The sequence below is a fragment of the Andrographis paniculata genome, unplaced genomic scaffold (genome assembly GCF_009805555.1).
Source record: "Andrographis paniculata isolate CXL003 unplaced genomic scaffold, ASM980555v1 Contig62END, whole genome shotgun sequence".
NCBI lineage: Eukaryota > Viridiplantae > Streptophyta > Magnoliopsida > Lamiales > Acanthaceae > Andrographis > Andrographis paniculata.
The window spans coordinates 131,924-153,983 of record NW_026137598.1 but is presented as its reverse complement, the minus strand read 5'-3'; the positions used below and the strand labels follow the sequence as shown (position 1 = coordinate 153,983).

At 34.6% G+C, this 22,060-nt stretch overlaps 1 protein-coding gene across 1 annotated transcript in view; it reads left to right on the top strand.

Annotated features, from left to right (window-relative positions):
* Nucleotides 1-203: 203 nt before the first annotated feature.
* LOC127260916 (uncharacterized) overlaps nucleotides 204-22,060 on the top strand; it is an 89,121-nt gene continuing 67,264 nt past the window's right edge. The window contains exon 1 of the mRNA XM_051288972.1: nucleotides 204-213. The gene's annotated coding sequence lies outside the window, so the exon portion shown is untranslated. The remainder of the gene's footprint in view (nucleotides 214-22,060) is intronic.

Here is a 22,060-nt window from a genome sequence, read left to right as displayed (position 1 = left end):
ATCATTTCTGGGGTGAGGCATTTCACATGATTATGCATGTTATTAATCTAAATCCAATGGTTGCTTCAAATACTGATGTGCCAGATGAAATTTGTTTCGGTAAATCTGTCATGTATGACCATCTGTGAGTCTTTGGTTGCAAGGTGTTTGTGCATATTCCAAAAGATGGAAGGTCCAAGTTGGATGTGAAGACTAGGCGGTGTATTTTCATCGGTTATGGGCAAGACAAATTTGGCTATAGTATTTATGATCCTGTTGAGAAGAAGCTTGTCAGAAGTTGTGATGTGGAGTTCATGGAAGACCAAACCATTGAAAATATTGAAAACAAGAAAAAGGCTGCACCCAAGAAAGACAATATTCTGACTGACCCCGATCTAGTGCAATTGCCTAGTCACGGCTAATATGGAACGGAACATGGAGTTCAAAATGATGAACACACTGAGGATGAATTAAATGTTCCTAATCATGCCAAAGAAGAGGATGCGATGTCACAAGATGAAAATCTTGAATTTGATCATCCCGAGTCATCTTAAGCTCCACTTAGAAGGTCTTTCCGACAGAGACTACCATCTGGAAGGTATCTATCTAATGAATATATTACTTTAACCGATGCAGATGAACCTGAGTGCTATTCAGAGGCAGTTGAAAGTTAAGGAAAGCAAAAGTGGTTGGATGTGATGCACGATGAATTGAAATCCTTGCATGATAATCACACTTTTGACTTGGTGAAACTACTCGATGGAAAGAAGGCCTTGGAAAATAGATGGATTTTTAGGAAAAAGCATAAGAGTCATTCTTCGTCGCTAAGATACAAAGCTAGGCTAGTGGTGAAAGGCTTCATAAAGAGGAAAGGCATTGATTTCAATGACATATTCTCCCGGGTAGTTAAAATGTCATCTATCAGAATAGTATTGAGTCTCACTGTTACTTTTGATTTGGAGGTTGAGCAGATGGATGTTAAAACTGATTTTCTGCACGGGATCTTGAAGAAGAGATATATATGAAGCAACTAGATGGTTTCCTTGTTAAAGGCAATGAAGTCTTTGTCTTTAGGTTAAGAAAGAGCCTATCTGGCCTGAAGCAAGCCCAAAGACAATGGGATAAGAAGTTTGAGTCGGTTATGTGTGAATACGGCTACAAGAAGACTACTTCTAACCATTGTGTATTTGTTAGAAACTTCTCTAACGATGATTTCATTATTCTATTATTGTATGTCGATGACATGCTTATTATTGGAAAAAATGTTTCCAAAATTGACAGGTTAAAGAAGCAACTGGGGGAGTCATTTTCTATGAAAGACATGGGAGCTGCTAAACAAATTCTTGGTATAAGAATCACTCGTGATAGAAAAGAGAGAAAGCTTTGGTTGTCATATGAACACTACATCAAGAAGGTGTTGCAGAGATTTCGAATGGAAGATACTAATGATATGAGTACTTTTCTTCCTTCTCATATCAAACAAAGTGTTGAACAAAGTCCCTCAAATGAAAATGAGAAATCTGATATTGTGCGAGTTTCTTGTGCATCTGCTGTGGGAAGTTTGATGTATGCAATGGTGTGCACAAGACTAGATCTAGCACATGCCGTAGGTACAATTAGCATATTTCTATCTAATTCTAACAGAGAACATTGGAATGCAGTTAAATGGATATTCAGATATCTTTGTGGTACAAGTAGTTTGAAACTTTGTTTGGAGAAGATAAGCTTATTCTTGTGAGATATAAAGATTCAAAAATGGCTGGAAAAACTGATTCTAGAAAGTCCACTTCAGGCTATTTGGTTAAGTTTGCAGGGGGAGCTTGATGACTCCAAATATGAGCATATTCTTAGCTTGACAAAAATGTGTATTACTCGAATTTCTGCATAAGAACCATCAAAATAATTCGTAATCGGCATACAATATTGATTTATATCACTAGGCATGATCCAGAGTTCGTTGTTGAGATTATTAACGATTTTGCCCTCTTAAGCGGTAATCTGGAACCAGAAAAGCTAAGGCAGACGCCGCAAGCGACAACCACCTTCGCTCACAAGCGCCCAGAACATATTTGAAAATACTAAGGCATGAGAGGGAAGCGGCCACCTTCACAGCCCGCAAGCGATAGCCTCTCCCACTTGCAAGCGACAGTCCAGATACCCACCGCTGCAGACTATCACCAGATTTCAACTAAGTACTTCAACTACAGCGGTTCAGCCATTCCAATTCCAGCCAACACAAGCGAGCCAAGATGCGTTGATGCTCTCCAGTTCTCCAGTAAGCGAGGAAGATCTATGCCCTTAACTTTCAACGCAAGCGAAGCGGGCACCCTAGGAGTTATGGCCAGCAACTGCTTCAACAGAATAACTACCAGCAACCGCCTAACTGCCCAGCGGTTGGAACTGCCTAACAACTACTTGCAACCGTCTCTTTACACCAGCTATAAATAGGGCCAGATATCTTTATGTAAAGGGATCGATTTTTTGGTGATTTTTGCATACTTTTAGCATTCGTCGTCTTCCTGTTTCAGAGAGCTCGAACCCTGTAAGGAAGTTCTCCACAGGAATGGCCAAGGGAGTAGGGGTCTCCCCTCTCCCTTGGTCACGTCTTTACTGCTTTCTTAGATTAGATTACTGCTTTCATTTACAACTTTGTAGTTCTAATCTTTCACGCTTTCGTAGTATATAAAGAAATATCATTCACTTCTTCAAATTAAATTCTTTCACAATTTTCCACACTTATATAAATCAAGTTTAGAGAATTTCATTTTACTGGTATAGAGCGAGAGAAGAATTGATTATCTAAGCCTTGTTATGCGCCAAAAGCGGTTTCAAGGTAGTTCAATGTAGTTAAGTACGCGGGAGCCTTGTCAACCTGCTTAACTGTTGTGCTAAATTCGATTTTGATTAAATAGTAGTAACATCAGGGGGTAAAGCCACTAATGAGGCAGAAATTGGGAAAATTAACGGGACATAGACGGGGGTCTATTAGGTCGCAGAAATTCCTAGTGACAGTAGGGTTTCTTTCTTATAATGTCTTAATTCTGGGTGTCATTGAAGTCTTGTTGTAAATCCACCCCAGGCCAAAATACCAGTGTGATGAGTTCTTTACAATTTAGTTTATATAATTACAACACCTTTCTCCTATCATTTCCATAATATACATATATTCTTCCGATAACACACTTACATCATTCGCTCACTTCATCCAGGGAAATCTATCCATTTAGTAATGCACAGATCAGACACAACACCTCTCCTTCACTCTAATTCACTCATATACATATATATATATTGTGCCGCTTACTCACGCCCCGATCCTCTGGTAACCGCGATTCATCCATGCCCCGATCATCTGGTCCCCACTTCCGCTCACGACCCGATCATTTGGTTACCACTGGCACTCCACCTCTCGCTTCGCTCGTTTCCGCTCACCTCATCTTTATTGCTTTATTTACCGCTTTCAGTAATTAAATTTCGGACTCGCTGCAAGGGGATCCTTTCTTGCATTTTTTTGTCGCTTTCTTTAAGATTTTCATCTTTGAAATTCATGATTTAAATCCTTGTGTTCGACCTGGAAACTCACCAGTAAAAAGAGTATAAATAATTGTGATAACTACTCAGGGTCTACAACCACACAATTGCTATATCTGATCATTTTCCTATAAAATCCTGCTCATTGATTTTCGAATAGAATTCCCTGTGAAATGGTATGCAAATTGCAATAATAACAAAAAATTTGGTTATCAGAGTTGTAGCATGGTAATCTAAATTGTACAAGTGTGTTGCACTGTCGACTACTAAGGTGGAGTTTATTGTCATCATAGAAGCAAGTAAGGAGTTGCTTTGGGTAAAGAAATTATTGCATGAACTTGGTTTTGTACAAGATAAGTATGTTATGTTTTGTGATAATCAAAGTTTCATTCATCTAAGAGAGAATCCTACATTTCATTCTAGGTCCTAGCATATTGACATGAGGTATCATTGGATACGCGATGTCTTGGATGCTAAGGAATTGGAATTGGCTAAAGTTCATACTGATGAAAATGGTGCGGATATGATGACGAGGCCATTGCCGAGGTGGAAGTTTGATGTTTGTTGCCAAATCGCCAGTTTGGTGATTACCTTTACATAGTCGCGAGGGGTAGATTTGATGACTGGTTCACTCCTATGTGAACTACTACCTCCGTCCCAAACAAGGTGCAACATTTACTTTTGGCACGGGTTTTTAGGTGGGTAGTATTAAGTTGGATAATGTAGAAATTAGGTGATGTGATGGAGAGAGAAATATATATTTTATTTTTTTATTTGGATGATGTGATGGGATAAAGGGTGGGGTAGAGATTAATTATAATTAATTATTTCCTATTTTAGAAATGTTGCAGGGTGTTTAGGACATACCAAAAATCAAATATTGCAGGGTGTTTGGGACGGAGGGAGTATTATTTTTGGCCCACTTTTTAGGTCTACTTTTAAGTCATATTAGGGTGAAGAGGTGCAGCACAACATAACAGCCCTAGACCAATTTAGAACACAAAAATACCGACCAGCCGCCACATTCCTGCAACACACTGTGCAACTTCAGAGAATTGACGATTCCTGCTTCGTCGACCGTTGGATCAAAGTGAAATTTGGATACAAGGTTAGAAACACTTTGTTCTTGGTTTTTACCAGTTGGATTGTTGTTTGGAGGTCTGTAGCTCAAGTTATTTGAGGTAGACGGTAGCAGTTGTTTTTGGGAAAGAATTCGGTCGTTTCTAGTTATTTTGTGTTGTTGCTTCATTTGATTGGTTTGGGATTTTTGGTGCACTATTTGGTGCTATTGGTTGGAACACTTTTGTACCCGGATTTGATTATAGTGTAGCCATTTCATTGGTCTGGACGACCTGTGTTTTTTCCTTCAATTTGAAGGGTTTTTCACGTTAAAATTGTCGTGCCTCTTGCGTTGTTGAATTCTTATCTTTATTTATTATTATTCCTCGTAATTGATTCTTGCAAGGTTGGATTACTTTAGCCCTATCATAGTGATGAATTCGATAGATTTGATTGATTTCTAACATGCGGTTCACATTCTATTCTAGATGCTTGGCTGCTTTTGAGAGATGTTGATGTTTAGCTATTGGTGATAAAAGCTTCAGCATTTTCGACAATAAGCATATCATGATCATTGATTTTTCCAAGTGAGGAGTTAATACATACTTAAGGACTGAATAAATCAGGTCTCATTCTTTCTTTTGTGAGCGAAGAAGGTCTTAATTCTTTGTTTAGACTTTCGTCTTTGCAATTACTTTATTAGTTATGTGCGGTATTTTGAGAAAATTTTTCTAACATCATTTTCCTCCATTTAGATGAATAATATTGACAATGAATAATAAATAATGATACCATGGCCTTAAATATTTCTTTAGTAGTACAAGGCCTTTTTTTCTTTTAATTGCTCCAAAAATAAATCATGTTGTTCTGAATAAAAGTACTGTTTATTTGTTTCTTTAGTTCATCGATCTCTTTTCTACCTTGAGGCTATTCAAGTATGGAGTTCTGATATGTGCTTTATGTGCCGACATATTTCTAAACAAGGATAGACATAGTTTTTGTCAATTAGCATCTAATGTGAATAAACCCTTTTGTTCCAATCAATAGAGAAGTTTGCCACTAGCGCATAATTAGTGCTAGTTAGCAGCAATTATCTACATTTTCATTACTCAAGGTTGTGCCTGGTATCATCACCGAGTAAAAGAAAGGTTGGTTGTGTTTTACTTTAGTTATACTTCTCTAGCACATATGTGACTTTATAAAAAGACAATAGATTGTTTGTTTTGTTGAAAGAAAATGAATTTGTTACTGATACCCAACCTGTTGGCCAATGCTATGTTTGACTCTCTTTAGATGAGAGATTTTTGGAAATAGCAATATTTTGTAAGATGAATTAAATATTTAATTTGATAATATCCTTTTGAAAAGGTTATCGGTTTGGTGGTGGTTTTACATGTGAAAGTTTGAAGCGAGAGAGAGGGACTTTTTTTAATTACAAAAGCAGTCAATTTTGGGTGGAAAAAAAAGGGCATATAAAGTAAATGAAAGGCTATTAGGCTAATTAAGGGGTTCTCAACCATAAATAGTACATATTAGTTCAAATTTATTATTAAATACTCCAATATACATACATATAGTTTAGTGGGGTGGGGACCACTGCACCGGCACAGCGCGCTTGATAAAGAAGTGTCGAGTATTCAGTTGTTGGAAGTACATGATTTAATTGAAAATACAGTCGATCAGCTTGTAGCCAATACTAAGACTATATATATAGTCAATCAGCTTGTTATAATTGATTATCTTTTTGCATTATATCAGTTTTGACGAGCACTGAAGATTGTTCGGTGGCGATGAGGAAAATTTGTGTTATGCTGAATCTTGGCTTGCATGTTTCTTAAGTTCTTGATGCCTCTGAGTGTTCTTTATCCTTAATATCCCTTTCCGTCGTGATTGGCGTAATTTAAATCATCCATTCATTATTTTGGTGTGATGTATGCTCCATGTTCTATGTGAGTTGGTAGAGATATGGTTTTGGTATAAATATTGGATTTATTATTTTTTCTCATTTTTTGCTCCTCATGTTGGTTGACTCAATTTGTGTTCTAATTTAGTACATTCATGGCAAATTGGACAATTTGTCAATTGCTTGGCTGAGGCAAGAAACGAATTGCAAACAAGTATATTTCTAACTATTTCTTTTATATGGTACAAACATCAATAGCTTGATTCCAACTTAGATTTTGGTTATGGCAGCTACTTATTATTTGAGAAACTTGATCCGTAAATTGAAAATCTTAAAATATGGAGACGAATGCCGGTTTATTCATTTTCTTAATCTGATAAATTTATTGTATAACAATAAAATTCTTGTATAGTATGCTAATATAATATCAATGAAATCACATATTTATAGGGTATATTGAATTGAATAATATAACATTGGATCTACCTGGTGTTTATATATGTAAATATTAAAGGAAATTTAATAATTGTGTGAGATCTACAATGGATCATCAATAAACTAGTTGTCAAGATAATTCCTTAACTTCTTCTATTATGCATTCATAAAATCTTCAAATGGATCGGCCTTTTGTGGATCTCAAATCCTTAAGGGTTAGGTTGCATTCCTCTAAGTTCTTAGAATCTTACACTATCATTGGAAAATGGTACACATTTGGAAAATAGTATATTGTTTTCTAAAGCATGGACCTCTATAAGAAGATCTGTTTCCGCCTCTACTGTTTCCATGTTATCCTCATTCTAAAACATGACTTTCTAGTGGAGTGTGGAAGACACACTGTGATGTGTGGATCCATCACTCAGTCATGAGCCAGGATGGTGGAATATGTTGGCTTCCCTTCAATCACAAAGAACTCCATCTGGTCATTTCTGTTCCCAACGGTGACATCCGTCACTACCACTCCAGCGGCCTTGTGGGCATTGTCTATAAAATCCGTCGTTCTCATGGCGGTTGGAATCAACTCGTTCTTGGTCCTACCAATCTTTCTCAGAGTGGCTAACATCATGATATTGATGGAAGCTCTATTGTCCACTAACATTTTACTCATTGTCCGCCCGTCCGGGGCAATGGTAAAAAAGAGCGGCTTCAGGTGCCAGGTGGTAATACTACATTCTCCATATGTTCCGCCTGACATCGGTGTTGCACCTTATGTTTTTTAACTATCAAAAATTAAATATGCTTCGGCGGCCTAGTGGTCTACTCGATCAACGTGAGTAAAGCTTTCTAAATTGGATTTCAAACCTCTTGTAGTATAGATAAAGTTGGTGCCTTGATTTAGTTCGGTTGTACTCCAACATAATTAATGGATATCGTCTTAAGGTGGCTCTCTTTGCTATCTTTTAGAACTGAGTCATTTTCTTTATCCTAAATTTATTGGGTGTGACACTGCGTACTTCAGTGAGAAGCTGAGTGGGGCTGCCCTCAACTATTCGACTTATGACCGAGAATTGTACTCGTTGGTTCGTGCACTTCAAACATGGAAGCACTATTTGCGATCACAAGAATTCATTGTTCACACTGACCATGAATCATTAAAGCATTTAAAGAGTCAACAAAATCTTAGCAAGCGGCATGCAAGATGGATAGCATTCGTGGACACATTTCCTTACTCGATTCAGTACAAGAAATGAAAGGAAAATGTTGTAGCTGATGTGCTATCAAGGAGGTATGGGTTGCTAACCTTGTTAGAATCTAAGCTTATGAGATTTGCATTCATAAAAGATATTTATGTGAATGATGTTGATTTTTCTGATATCTTTGCAAAATGTGCTACGCATGGCTTTGGTGATTATTATTTGCACGATAGGTATTTGTTTCGTGTGAATGTACCTAGGTGTTCACTTCGTGATGTGTTAGTGGTTGAGGCACATGAGGGAGGCTTAATGGGTCATTTTGGGCGTGATAAGACATTGAGTGCATTGCATGAACACTATTATTGGCCTAAAATGAAGCATGATGTGGAGTCTTATGTGAATAAATGTGTTTGTAAGATTGCAAAGTCACATGCACAACCGCACGGTCTATACACAACCTTACCTATTCCAGAAGCACCATGGACTGATATTTCAATGGATTTTGTTATGGGATTGCCTAGGTCTAGGAGAGGAAATGATTTGATTTTTGTCGTGGTTGATAGATTTTCAAAAATGGCACACTTCATTGCATGTAAGAAACCCAATGATGCATCTCATGTTGCAGATCTAGTCTTTCATAATGTTTTGAAATTGCATAGTGTCCTTAAGACAATTGTGTCGGACAAGGATACAAAGTTTCTTAGTTACTTTTGGAAGACACTTTGGGCTAAATTGGGAACTAAGTTGCTATTTTCTACATCTCATCATCCCCAAACGGATAGTCAAACTGAAATAGTGAATAGAACCTTAGGGAACCTACTTTGTGTCTTGATAAAAAAGAATTGCAAACGTTGGGAAGAATGTTTGCCTCACGCTGAATTTGCATATAATCGTACATTGCATTCTTCGACACACATGTCTCCTTTTGAGGTTGTTTATGGCTTTAACCCTCTAACACCTTTGGATATGTTACCATTGCCTAGAAATGAGTATTTTAATGGTGATGGCAGGAAACGGGCTGAATTTGTGAAGGAGATGTATTCAAAGGTTTGGGATAACATTGCAAACGCTCGGTACGCTAAAAGTGCTAACAAAGGTCGTAAGCATGTAGTGTTCCAACCAGGCGATTGGGTGTCGTTGCACTTTTGAAAAAGTAGATTTCCCGAGAAATGGAAGTCTAAGCTGAGCCCAAGAGGAGACGGGCCTTTCCAAGTTGTGGAACGCATCAATGACAATCCCTATCTTATTGAGCTACCGGGTGAGTACCAAGTTCATAGCACATTCAACGTTGTTGACTTAAGTCCTTTTGATGTAGGAGATGAACAGGCTATGAAAATGGGGGACTCAATTTTTTAAGAAGGGGGGGGATGACGAGGTCGTCAAAAGCGACGATGAACCTACACTACCACCAGGTCTGATTACTCGAAACCATGCCAAGAAGTTTCAAACTAATATTATGGCATTAATTCTATACTTGGAAGAGGAGAACAGCATAAAGTTGGAGCATGGAGGCCAATGGGAAGAGCGTTATCAACATTGGAGTGCATCCACCCTTGAAGACCACGATTTATAACACCCATGGGAGTTTCTATTCACATCATTACCCATGTGGAATAAAAGGTGTTTTATTTTATTTAATAAAATGGTTCCTGTCAATCTAATTAATTGGACATCTCTTATTTACTTAATTAATGGGATATAAATAATATATATTTTTGTCCCACATTGGTTGTAGAGTCTTTTTCCAAGCTAGCCTCCCCTATAAATAAGGCACTTGGCTTCACGTGTTAGACACCTTGAAAATTATATCAATTAAAGTTTCTCTTTATTTCATTATATTGGAATTAGTGTGTGAGCGAGGGTTACCCTTGCATATGCGTATCATTCTCAAATCGGGTCCTTGGGTTGATTCCTTGGGTTCGTGGCTTCCGAACCGACCGGAGTTTCTAGCCAAATTGTTCGAGTCTCCATTGGTTTAGAGGTGTTGGGTCTAGGCAACGCTTGGGTTTACATCCGATCGATTGACGAATCGGACACCAGTAATATCTTCTTCTTTCTTACTTAGTTTTTTTTTTTAATTTAGTTTTAAGTTTTGGTTAGTATAGTTTAGTTACTTGGGTTGCGTTAGTTATCATTTTCCTATTTGTGTTAAGGCAATGTTTTAACGATTCTAAATTTATAACAATAAATTGCCATTACAAAAACAAATAAGAAGAAAATACAATGATGTTGATGCTAGAGAGTAAGGATATATAATGCTATTATGACAAATTTAATCTAATTAAGTAATTAGTTAATTATTTAATCTATTTTTTCATCTGTTGGATATATCAATACATGTGGTTTTTTCCTTATGTTCACAAAGATATCATCTTTTCGCACCTAAAGTTTCGAAGCGTGTAAGAGTTCCATTTTCATATATGGCTGGAGAATCAACAAAGGCAGGTTTTGTCTCATTGCATATATTGTTAATTTAAATTTGTTCTTTTTCCTAAAAATGGATCTGCTTATGCATATTGAAGTTGACATTATGATTTTAAACCTAGCATCCCTATCCCTTCCGTCTTTGATGAATAATTAGCCTTCACCAAGACTTTGTTCTAGGCTCATTTACTTTGTGTTATAATAACAATTTATCTTCTTTGAATTGCATATATCATGAGAGTTTACTGGAAAAGTAATGGAAATAAAATGTAGCAATCTTGTAATCACCTAATTATGCAAAAATGCAATATGTGGTTTAGCATCAGACCATGCGTTAATATTGGAAAACCGATTCTCCTTTATTAGAAAATAATTGCAACCAGATTAAACTCAATTAATCACCAAAAGAACATCCGAACAACACATGCATAGGTGACTACATTTAATGCATTTGCTAATATGTACTATTAGAAACTATAATAATGGACTATGCATTATCAAGGCTAATTTGTTGGTGTAGTATTTAAAATGAAGTGAAATGTATTATTTATGTATGTACAACGGAACCTGTTGATTTCAATATTCCTATGTCACTTTAGTTTTTTTAAGATTCCTTGCACAATTGCATGTACTAGATTATGTCAATTCCCCAGGGTGTATTCGGATATCTTCTGGTTTTTGTTTTTCATCAGAAAATAATGTAACCCCCTTTAACAAAATGACCGAATACTGATGTCTTGATCACTTTTTCAGATCTCAACTATGTTGTGATTTCAAAATTTCTACTCTTGTTATGAAGTTTTTTGACATGTACTATTTAGAATGCAGTAAGTCTAGAATGTGAATGTGAATTCCTTATCTGATTTTTTGACTGCAGTTCTTGGTAAAAATGCATTTGAGATCATAATGGTGCACCAAGAAGATGCTGGTCTGAATGCAGAAATGGCGAAACAGGCATTTTCAAGAGGGATATGGAGTTTTGTGTACAAGATGGATATAGTAGACAGACAAACAATGAGAAGAAGATGATAATGCATGTATGTGCAAATAAATACATATATTCATGTGCAGGATAATGAATGGGATGATAATTGTCAGGTCATTAATTGGACTATCTAATAAACTACAATTGGAACAAAAATAAAGCTGGACTTGGAACAAAACTATGCCAATAAGAACCAGCCAAAACAAGTGATAACATTAGTCAGTAATTAGATTGGATAGAGCAGGATTAACATTTTAAGTACATAAAACTAAAAGAAAGGATTACAAGTGTGAAATGCTATTACTCTGATGGGAACGAAGTTGACTAACTAACGACTAACCAAGCAAGGAGCAACATAATTAAACTAGCCTAAATATAATGACAAGAGTAGATTATATTAACTATGTAATATACCACATACATAGTAAGGAATGAAATTTAACCTAACCAATCCGAATTGACTAAGCCTATTATAATTACAATGAGATTGATTAACAAGGTAGGCTAGAACTAATTAAATTTGCAGCAACAACTAAGGCATACACATTACAAACTAAAGTGAATGTTGGTTCACTAACCTAATCTATCACACATCAAACTAAACTAATTTACAGCAACTTAGCTAATTAACCAATGAACAGCTCGCCTAATTTAACTTAAGCCCACAAGAACAATTTAACTAAAGAATTGGTAGAACAATGTCTGGAGTAAGGAAAGAAACAACCTAATATTAATGAATGCGTCAGCAATGAGTACAAAATTGTTTCAAGGACAGACATGCACACAATGAGAAGAAGATGTGATAATGCATATATTGTCCTATATTTATATAGATAAATTATAAAATATAATTAATGTTATGGATAGATTATACTCATTTTGGCATGTTGTTGATTGCTGCAAAGAAATAGTGTAATTCATGCTCATACCATGTTTTCGATCAAAGAATTTTGGAAAGGCTTGATCTAAGCTTGCATGTCAAGAAAGTGATGGATCTCGGGGATTGAGATGTAATTGTAGGCATGATGATTGAGATTGAGTGATTAAAGGCGCGATTGAAGAACCGATCATCTATAAAAAGGGGGCCAAGGCATGGAATGAGATATCACAACTTACACTCACATTTCATAATGTGAAGGATTGGGCGAGGCATTTGAGAGGAAACGCCACTGGGAGATCATCATTATCTTTATTTTATTGCTTTCTTTTATTTTGAGCATGAGTCGCTAGTTTTCTTTATTCTACTCCAAAGTTAAATTTAGATTTCAGATTTAGATTTGTGAGATTATGTTTTGATTTAAATTGCATCTTGTTTATGAAATTGATATTTGTGCAATTTTTATGATTCATAAATACAATTTTTTTATTTAATCTTTTATCGCGGCCGGATTTTAGATTGGTTTAGCATTTGCATCCGTAATTGTGCACTTGTTTGATAAAGTGGTAAATAGGTTTACAAGCTTAGCCTAGGAATTGTATGATCAAATAATTTAATCCTTTCATAATTGATTGAATATTTGAATTGGGTTTTTCTTGGGCTATTTTCAATTGAGGAAATTAATTTATGGTCGTACCTAGATTATTTCTTTGATTAGGGATGCAGTTAATCGGTTGTACCATTGCCGCCAATAAAGTAAGGAAAAATTGGGTGTTATGGTCGTATCTAATTCCTATAACCAATTTATCAATTGAATAACGAGATCATTTAAAATCAATGATTGAATCTTTAATCCGATTTCTTGTTCACTCATTGGGCTAGAAGTTTAATCTTTTTGAAATCTAGATTTTATCGTTTATCTTAATTATCTTAGTGAATTGCTAATCTATCCCCCCCCCCAATATTTGAAATTGTGACAAAACATAAATTAAACTTCACAGTCTCTGTGGATCGACCTCGGCACCACTTGCTATGCGGCAATTGTGGTGTTAGAGTATTTTTATTTCTGCCGCATACCATGTGCATGTGTATACATATATTCATGGAATGAATTAGATGGAGTTAGTTACAAAACTCATTTGTTTGTTTTCCTTCTCCATTCCACACATACATCATATTTATTATACTATTCAGAAATCGATTCACTACTTCAAAAAATTATTTTGTTTCCAAAACACTTATTGAAGGGTATAATTTTACTAAAGAAACTTGGGTAGTCTGAATAGCACCATTTACAGTTTCACCGTTCTAATATAATGCTTAATCAATTCGACAATTTTTTTCCCTTCGCACTATAAATCCTTAATCCACAAGCTTGTGGCTTTTCAGGTTCATTTTGTACTTTATAATCTTATTAATATTTTGTCTAATTTTCAATTTCTTATTTTTTACATTTCATACATACACATTTCTTTTATTAATGTTTTGCAAAATCATATTTCAAAATGTGGTGATAAAAATATTGAATTATCTTCGTTATGAATTATTAATGAAAACATACATTGAGAATCACTTTGATAATTGTCCTATCTTAAATCTAGAATATAAAATTAAACTGCACAGGGGTAGGGCAGCCCGGCATTGCAAACTCAAATATGAAAACCAAAACAAAATATAGTTGAAAATCCACCCCCACCCCCTGTGAAATGTTAGAGTTAGCACAAGATATAATGAAAGTACAATATTTACCCAGAAAGAAAAATTCAAATTGAGCTCAATACCTATGTTCACACAAAAATTTTCATGATGAGGAAGAAATATGTTTGTACCTAAAGATACTCCCCAAAGCAGAGCTTTGTATCAACCTGAGGAAGAAACTGAATGTTAATACTCCCTAATCCGATTTATCCATATAGGAAGAGATGAAGAACTGTGGATCGACACCAAATAATAGTGGAGAAAACTTTAAAATATTACCTGGATATTAGCGCCAGACTACTTGCTCAATCCCACAACTATGCGCGTCGCGTCGGCGAAGAAAAAAAAGAGAGCCATCAATCGTTGGACGAGACGGAATATTATGCCCTAAATTCATCTGATTTTTGTAAGTACTGGGAAGAGAAATGTGATGCCCTAGATCTCTAAAGGCGTTTTCATTTTGTCTGTTGAGTGAAAGCGCCCTTGCGTTTTTACCTTTTTTTTTTTTTTGTTTATTTTTTATTGCAAAAATTTAGTTTAATTAATATTATTTTGACCAGTTGTTACGAAAAACAATCATAACTAATGTTGTTTTGACCAAAGTCTACAATCTCTCTATTTGTTACATATTTTTTTCCGTAACTAATAAACTTGAAACTTTGACCAGGAGGACATTCTTTTGTCACGGATATTCACGTAACTAAAATCACTATTTGTTATTGTTGTTCTTACGAACCCTCGGGTGAAAGGCCATTTTTTTTGGTAGTGTCCGTACCAAATATTCTACAATATGTTTTTATTTTAGAGTGTGCACCTACTCTGGAATATTTCCAAAATACTCCATCCGTCCCATTCCAAAGAGGTCTTTTGGAGTTTTCTATTAAATAATAAATAATACTACCACCGTCCGCCTCTAAGGATCACATTTATCTTTTGCGTCATTGTACTTAATATTAAAAATATCCTTATATTTGTATAATATTTTGTACAAATATCCTTCTATTAGTGTTATAATACACTAATTGAAGTTCTTTGCAATTTTTTCTTAATTTGTACTACGTTTTGATATAATAATTAATATTCAAAGATCAACACGCAAAATGTAAATGAGACCATTAGAGCTGGATGGAGGTAGTAATATTTCATTGGCTAGTGGAAATATGTGAGAGAACTTGACATTTTTTCCATTTGACATTATATATATTAATTGTATGTATAATGGGATTTCATGTGTTTCTTTTGTATATCTATGAAATTGTTAGAGTTTGTTTATTTTATCCTACAATTAGTTTACAATGTATTCATAGTTTAAAATGTGCATGGTTGTAAATTGTGGTTCCTTTTATAAGTCATTTCGTTATATTTAACTTTCATTAATATTTTAATATTATCTTTTTTGGCTTCTCGTACTTTTTTATTGTAGAAAATGCAGTTTTGTTTTATTCTATGAAAGCAAATGCTTCAGTGACGAATAACTCTTCATTGCCTCGTATATTAAACTTTATGAATGTGAAAGATGAGATTAGAAATGATGGTGAAAGTAGTACATAAAGAACTTGTGATATTTTGGTTATTTAGTTTTAGATTAGATTTAGTTATTTTATATTTGGTTTTATCTAGTTTGTTAGATTGTTATCATTTGAGTCTATTAAGTCAAATTTCATGCCTATTTATAGACCCTCATATTGATTATTAATATAATACTATTTTTAGTTGTCTACAATTTAATTCTCACATGATATCAAAGCCAATTCTACTAGAGTAAACACGACCTGAAAATCCATATTTCTCTAGGTACATTCAATCTGGAATATAGCCGCAGGTCTTCTAATTTATTTTTGTCTGTGTCTGAATCTGATAGTCATGTTAACGTATCAGTTTGCGAGATGTTATCACCATTTCTCCCACTTCCAACTATCTCCGATCATCACCACCATTGCCGTACGCCGCCGTCTTCTCGCCATTGCCTTGTCTTGTCGTCCTCTCTGTCTCATTTTGTGAGTTTGGCCCTTAGATAATTTTCCATAATTTAGTAAAGAGTCCTACTACTCAGAAGACCGGTCACATCCAGAAGAATTGTTTCTTGCACAAAAAGAAGATGAAAAACAATAAGGGAAAACAAAAAAAGAAAGATCCAGAAAATGATTATCGTGTTACCACTATGACAGGTAATGATCTCATTGTTCTTCATGATACTGAAGTTATTAATCATGTGTCCGATGAAAGCTCGTGGATCGTTGAAGTGGTGCTACCTTACATGTTACACCAAGGAAGGAATTCTTTACATTCTACAGTTCTGGTGACTTTGGAATATTACAGATGGGCAATGATGGTGCTTCAAAGGTAGTAGGCATTGTGGATGTATGTTTGAAGACTAATATGGGTATGAAATTGTTACTCAAAGGTGTTCGAAATGCTCCTTATGTCCGTTTCAATTTAATATCAGTTTCTATGCTTGATGATGCTGGTTATGACAATCATTTTTGTGATGGAAAATGGAAGCCTGTTAAAGGAAATCTGGTTGTGGCTAAAGAAGATAAAGTGTCTAAAATGTATTGGACTAAAGCTTTGCTTTATGGAGATATGGTACATGTCATGGATATGGATGCTTGCAATTTGTGGCGTCGGAGACTTAGTCATATCAGTGAAAAAGGTCTAAAGTGTTTGACTAAATGAGAAGTGCTTCCAGGTTTGAAGAATGCAGAGTTGGACAAGTGTTCTCACTGTATGGATGGTAAACAAACTAGCGTATCATTCAAGAAGCATTCTCCATCAAGGAAGCCATAACTATTGGAATTCGTGCATTCTGATATTTGCGGCCCATTAAAGGTAAAATCTTTTGGTGGTCCACTTTATTTTCTAACTTTTATTGATGATCGTTCCAGAAAGCTTTTGGTCTATACTTTGAAGAATAAAGACCAGATACTTGAGAAGTTTATTGAATTTTCGAACCTGCTTGAATGTGAATCTGACAAGAAGTTGAAATGTGCATGTACAGACAATGGTGGTGAGTATTGTGGGCCATTTGATTTTTTTGTAAGTAGTAGGGTATCAAACATGAAAGACACCCCCAAAGACTCCTCAACTTAATGGTTTAGCCAAGGGGATGTATAGGACGCTTATTGAAAGAGTTAGATGCTTGCTTTCTGAAGTGAAATTGCATAATCATTTCTAGGGTGAGGCATTGCACATGGTTGTGCATGTTAGTAATCTGAATCTAATGGTTGCTTTAAATACTGATATGCCAGATAAAATTTGAGGGGAGATGTTGTGATATTTTGGTTATTTAGTTTAAGATTAGATTTAGTTGTTTTAGATTTGGTTTTATCTATTTGTTTAGGTTGTTATTATTTGAGCCTATCGAGTGAAATATTATGCCTATTTATAGGCTCTTATCTTTATTATGAATGTAATGATATTTTTCTGTCATCAACAATTTAATTCTCACATAACTCAATTTGATATTTGTTGTCACTTTGGAAGAAACTCCCCAAATTGAAATGGATTTTAATTTGGAAGAAAATTCATATAAGTTCTACTTATCTTATGCTAAGAAAATGGGTTTTGACATAAAAATATAAAACTTCCATAAAAATCAAAGTGAGAAGGTAATTGACAAACTATTTTCTTGTAATGCCAAAGATAAATGAAGAAAAGATAAAAGAAATATCAATGTAAAAATTTCACAAGCTATAACAAGATTTGGGTGCAAGGCTATGCTGAATTCAATTGAGAGACGGTGTGAGATATCAAGTATTTAATTTTATGTCTAAACATACTCATGATATGACCAGTCCTAAAAAATTTCATTGTTTTTGGTCTTACAAAAGGATAGATGATTCTCATGCTCCTTAGATTGATATGGTTGAATGTGTGAGACTTGCTTCAAAAGTCTCACATGTTATTATAGTTAAATAAGCAAAAAGCTGTGATAGCTTAAAATTCATCAAGAAGAATTATAAAAATTATTTGCGATCCAAAAGAACAAAGTATATGGATGTTGGGGGCTATCAGAGGGTACTAAAATATTTGCAAGGGATACTAAGTAAATATTCAAAAAAAACTTTTTTCGATTCAAGTGGACAAGAATGACATGATTATAAATATATTTTGGATTGATAGCCGAATGAAAGTCGATTATATTGATTTTGGTGATGTAGTTAGTTTCGAATATTACATATATACACAAGTAAGGGAAATAATCCAGTGGCCTTGTTTGTTGGTATTAATAATCACAAATAAATGAAAATTGTTTTAGATTTAATTTTATCTATTTGGTTAGGTTCTTATAATCTGAGTCTATCGAGTCAAATGTCACGTTTATTTATATGTAATCATCTTTGTTATGAATATAATGCTATTTTTCAGTCATCTACAATGCAATTCTCATGTAACTCAATCAGATATATTGTCACTTTGAAAGAAACTCCTCCAAATGGAATGAAATTTAATTCATAAGAAAATGCATATTAATTCTACTTATCTCATGTTAAGAAAATAGGTTTTGACATAAATATATATATATAAGTTTCATAAAGATCAAAGTGAAAAAATAATTGACAAACTATTTTCTTGTAGTGCTAAAGGTAAAAGGAAAGAAGATAAAAAAATATCAATGTGAAAATTCCATAAGCTATAACAAGATTTGGGTGCAAGGCTATGTTGAAATTTATTTTAGAGACGGTGTAAAATATCAAGTATCTAAGTTTATTTCTAAACATACCCTTGATCTGATCAGTCCTAAAAAAAAATCTCATATTTTAGGTATTGCAGAAAGATAGATAGATTATGCTCATGCTCTTATATTGATATGTCCGAATGTGTGAAACTTGCTCCAAAAGTCTTACATGCTATTATAGTTAAAGAAGCGGAAAGCCATGATATCTTAGAATCATCAAGCAAAATTTATAAAAATTATTTGCAATATAAAAGAACAAAATATATAGATATTAGGGGTACCTGAGGATGTTAAATTATTTTTAAATGATGCAAATTAAATATCCAAAAAAAAATTATATATCGTATTGAAATAATTGAGATAAAAAATAAAAGAAATAAATCTGACATGATTCCATTAGCGTAATAGGATTCGGATTTGTGAATCGGTTGAGGGTATTGTGTTTTTTAAGTCTACGATGCAATCTCTCCTGAGAAATTCTGTATGTTTATGCCGTTACTCCCGCAATGAGATATGAAAGGTAATGGACGTTGCGTTAGACTTGGGATCAAAACTCTAATATATTGTCCCTTATTATTAATTGGTCTCATTATCAATTATTAATTTACCGAGTTTTTACACATAGGAGGCCTACACTTACTAAATATATTTAAACCCAATAAAATTTAAAAGATCACTTAATAGGTAGGTTTAATATGACTGATAGCCCAAATAATTTATATTTAACCCACAACTGAATTTTTAATCCAATAATATCCCATTTAAGTTAATGTATATTGCATAACCTTACGAGGTCATGAAAATTTGCTATCAGATCTTTTAATTTATTATATCAATCTTATATGTCAATCACATTAATGTCGGATCAAAGCGGTCATTATTGCATTTATCGCAATTAGACCAATCAATGGTCATAATGTTAATATAATTGAAGATTCGATCAAGTGTTGATGCACAATATGGAAATTTTATGTAATGTGATCTTAACATGCCCATTTGCAACTGATCCATCTTAATTTTAATTCAGAATAACTGAGTATTGAAAATTGAATCCCAAACATTACTAGTCAACTCCCAATAAACTGAAATATTAAAATATGGTTCCACTCTCATACGAGCAACATGTTCACTATAGAACTTTTTTTTTTTGAACTATATAACATGTTCACTATAGAACTTAGGTGACGACCCTTTAGTGATTAAGCAGATGCATAATTTTGGAAGTTGTACGAATATGTTCAATAGTTAATTCATGATATGAAGCCATATAATTAAGCAAATAACAATTATTATCATCCAATAATGTATTGATTTCAACCAATTTCAAAATGTGGAAAAGACTAAAACTTCATATATGAATGAAAAGTAATAACCGAATTTGTCTAAAACAGAAATTGAAATTAAATTTCATCTAAAAGTCGGTACCAAAAAAATATCTCATCCAAATTCAAATAATAAACAGTACTTAATAATAATCTAAAATTTTCATGACTTCAACTTTAACTTTCTTGTTGTCACCCATATATATATCTTTCACCATCAATTAATTTTCGAAATAAAGACAATCTTGTATAGATACAATGATGTAAGTTTTTGCGCCAAAATACAACCCTAAGGTGTGTCTATGAATTGAAATTAAACTAATTTTCACAGTCTCTGTGGATCGACCATATTTTCATTATTCTACAACTGATTAAGAAATAAGTAATTATTTGACTGACAGTCTACACATGTCAATTTTTGGCATAGTTGCCGGGGGATGGTTTAATCTATTTCTTATTTCATGTTACACTATTCTCTTTATGCTTGATTCTGGTTTATACCTCAATCTTCTCATATAAGAAATTTGATATACGACTCAGAGATCGAAAAGCTAGAAATAAAGTTGAGAAAAAAAGCTAGAAAGAAACTAGAATTCGACAGGAGCTCCAACACACAGTCAAGTGGTTCCTACATTTCTGATGAGGACTGCGATCATATCATGGCTAGAGAAGATCATCGGACACTCAGGGAGTTGCCAGCTTCAAATTTAACTCGACAGCTCCTTTGTATTGCCTTTTTTGCCATTGATGATACTATTAGATTTGAATTGAAATTTGGATTGATTCACTTACTTCCATCTTTTCATGGTCTTGCAGGTGAGGAGCCCCATAAACATATGCGTCAATTCAACGTTGTCTGTTCAAGTATGAAACCAGCATGAGTTATTGAGGAACAAATCAAGTCGAGCGTTCCATTTTTCCTTAAAGGATGCAGCGCAAAAATGGTTGTACTACCTCTCTCGAGGAAACATAACTTCATGGGCTGACATGCAAAGAAACATTTTTGAGAAATACTTCCCGGTGTCTTGAGCTTCAACATTGAGGAAGAAAATCTGTAGGATCAAGCAATAACTAGGCGAGACATTACAAGAGTACTGGGAGCAATTCAACCGCCTATGCACAAGGTGTCCACAACATCAGATATCTGAACAATTGTTGAGTTAATACTTCTATGAAGGCCTCAGTTAGACAGATCAAAGAAACATCGATGATGCGAGTCAAGGTGGATCAGCTGAAAAAAACTCCTAGAGATACTTGGGATCTGATATCTCGAATGACAACGAATACACAATAGTTTGGTACTCAAGAAAGTGGACTACTCAATAGCTTTAACTATGATCTTGTTCAACACCAGTTATCTGAGCTAACTATGATTGTGAGCCAATTGGCGGTTTTTCAGACTCAGAAAGTAAGGGAATGTGGCATCTGCACGAGTGTATCCTAAACTTAAAAAACGTAACTCTTCAGAATTGAATGCAACTGGCTTTGTGCAAGCACCCTATAGGCTGTACAAACCGTTCTCCAATACATATAATCCTCAGTGGAAAGCTCATCACAATTTATTGTATGGGAATCAACCGCAAGGTTTCCAAGCACAAGCGTCAGTGCAACAGATGTATCGCCCACCACCACCACCACCTCAACCTGCTGCATCATCAGGTATGTCTTTAGAGGATATGGTTAAGACCATGGCTGCTAACACTTTGAAATTTCAATAGGATACCAATACTAACATACAAAATTTTTGGATGAAAAAATGGAGCAACTAGCTAATTAGGTACGTCAGTTGAATGAGTAAGTAAGGTAATGGAGGAAAATGGCCATCCCAAGTTGAAAAGAATCCAAAGAATGTGAGCACAATGACTTTTCAAACCAGTAAGGTAGTGGAGAGTCCACAAGTAGTGCTTCCAAAGGACAAAGATGAAGAAACCATTAAGAATGAGATTGAACAAGAGAATTTAATAGCGGACAAG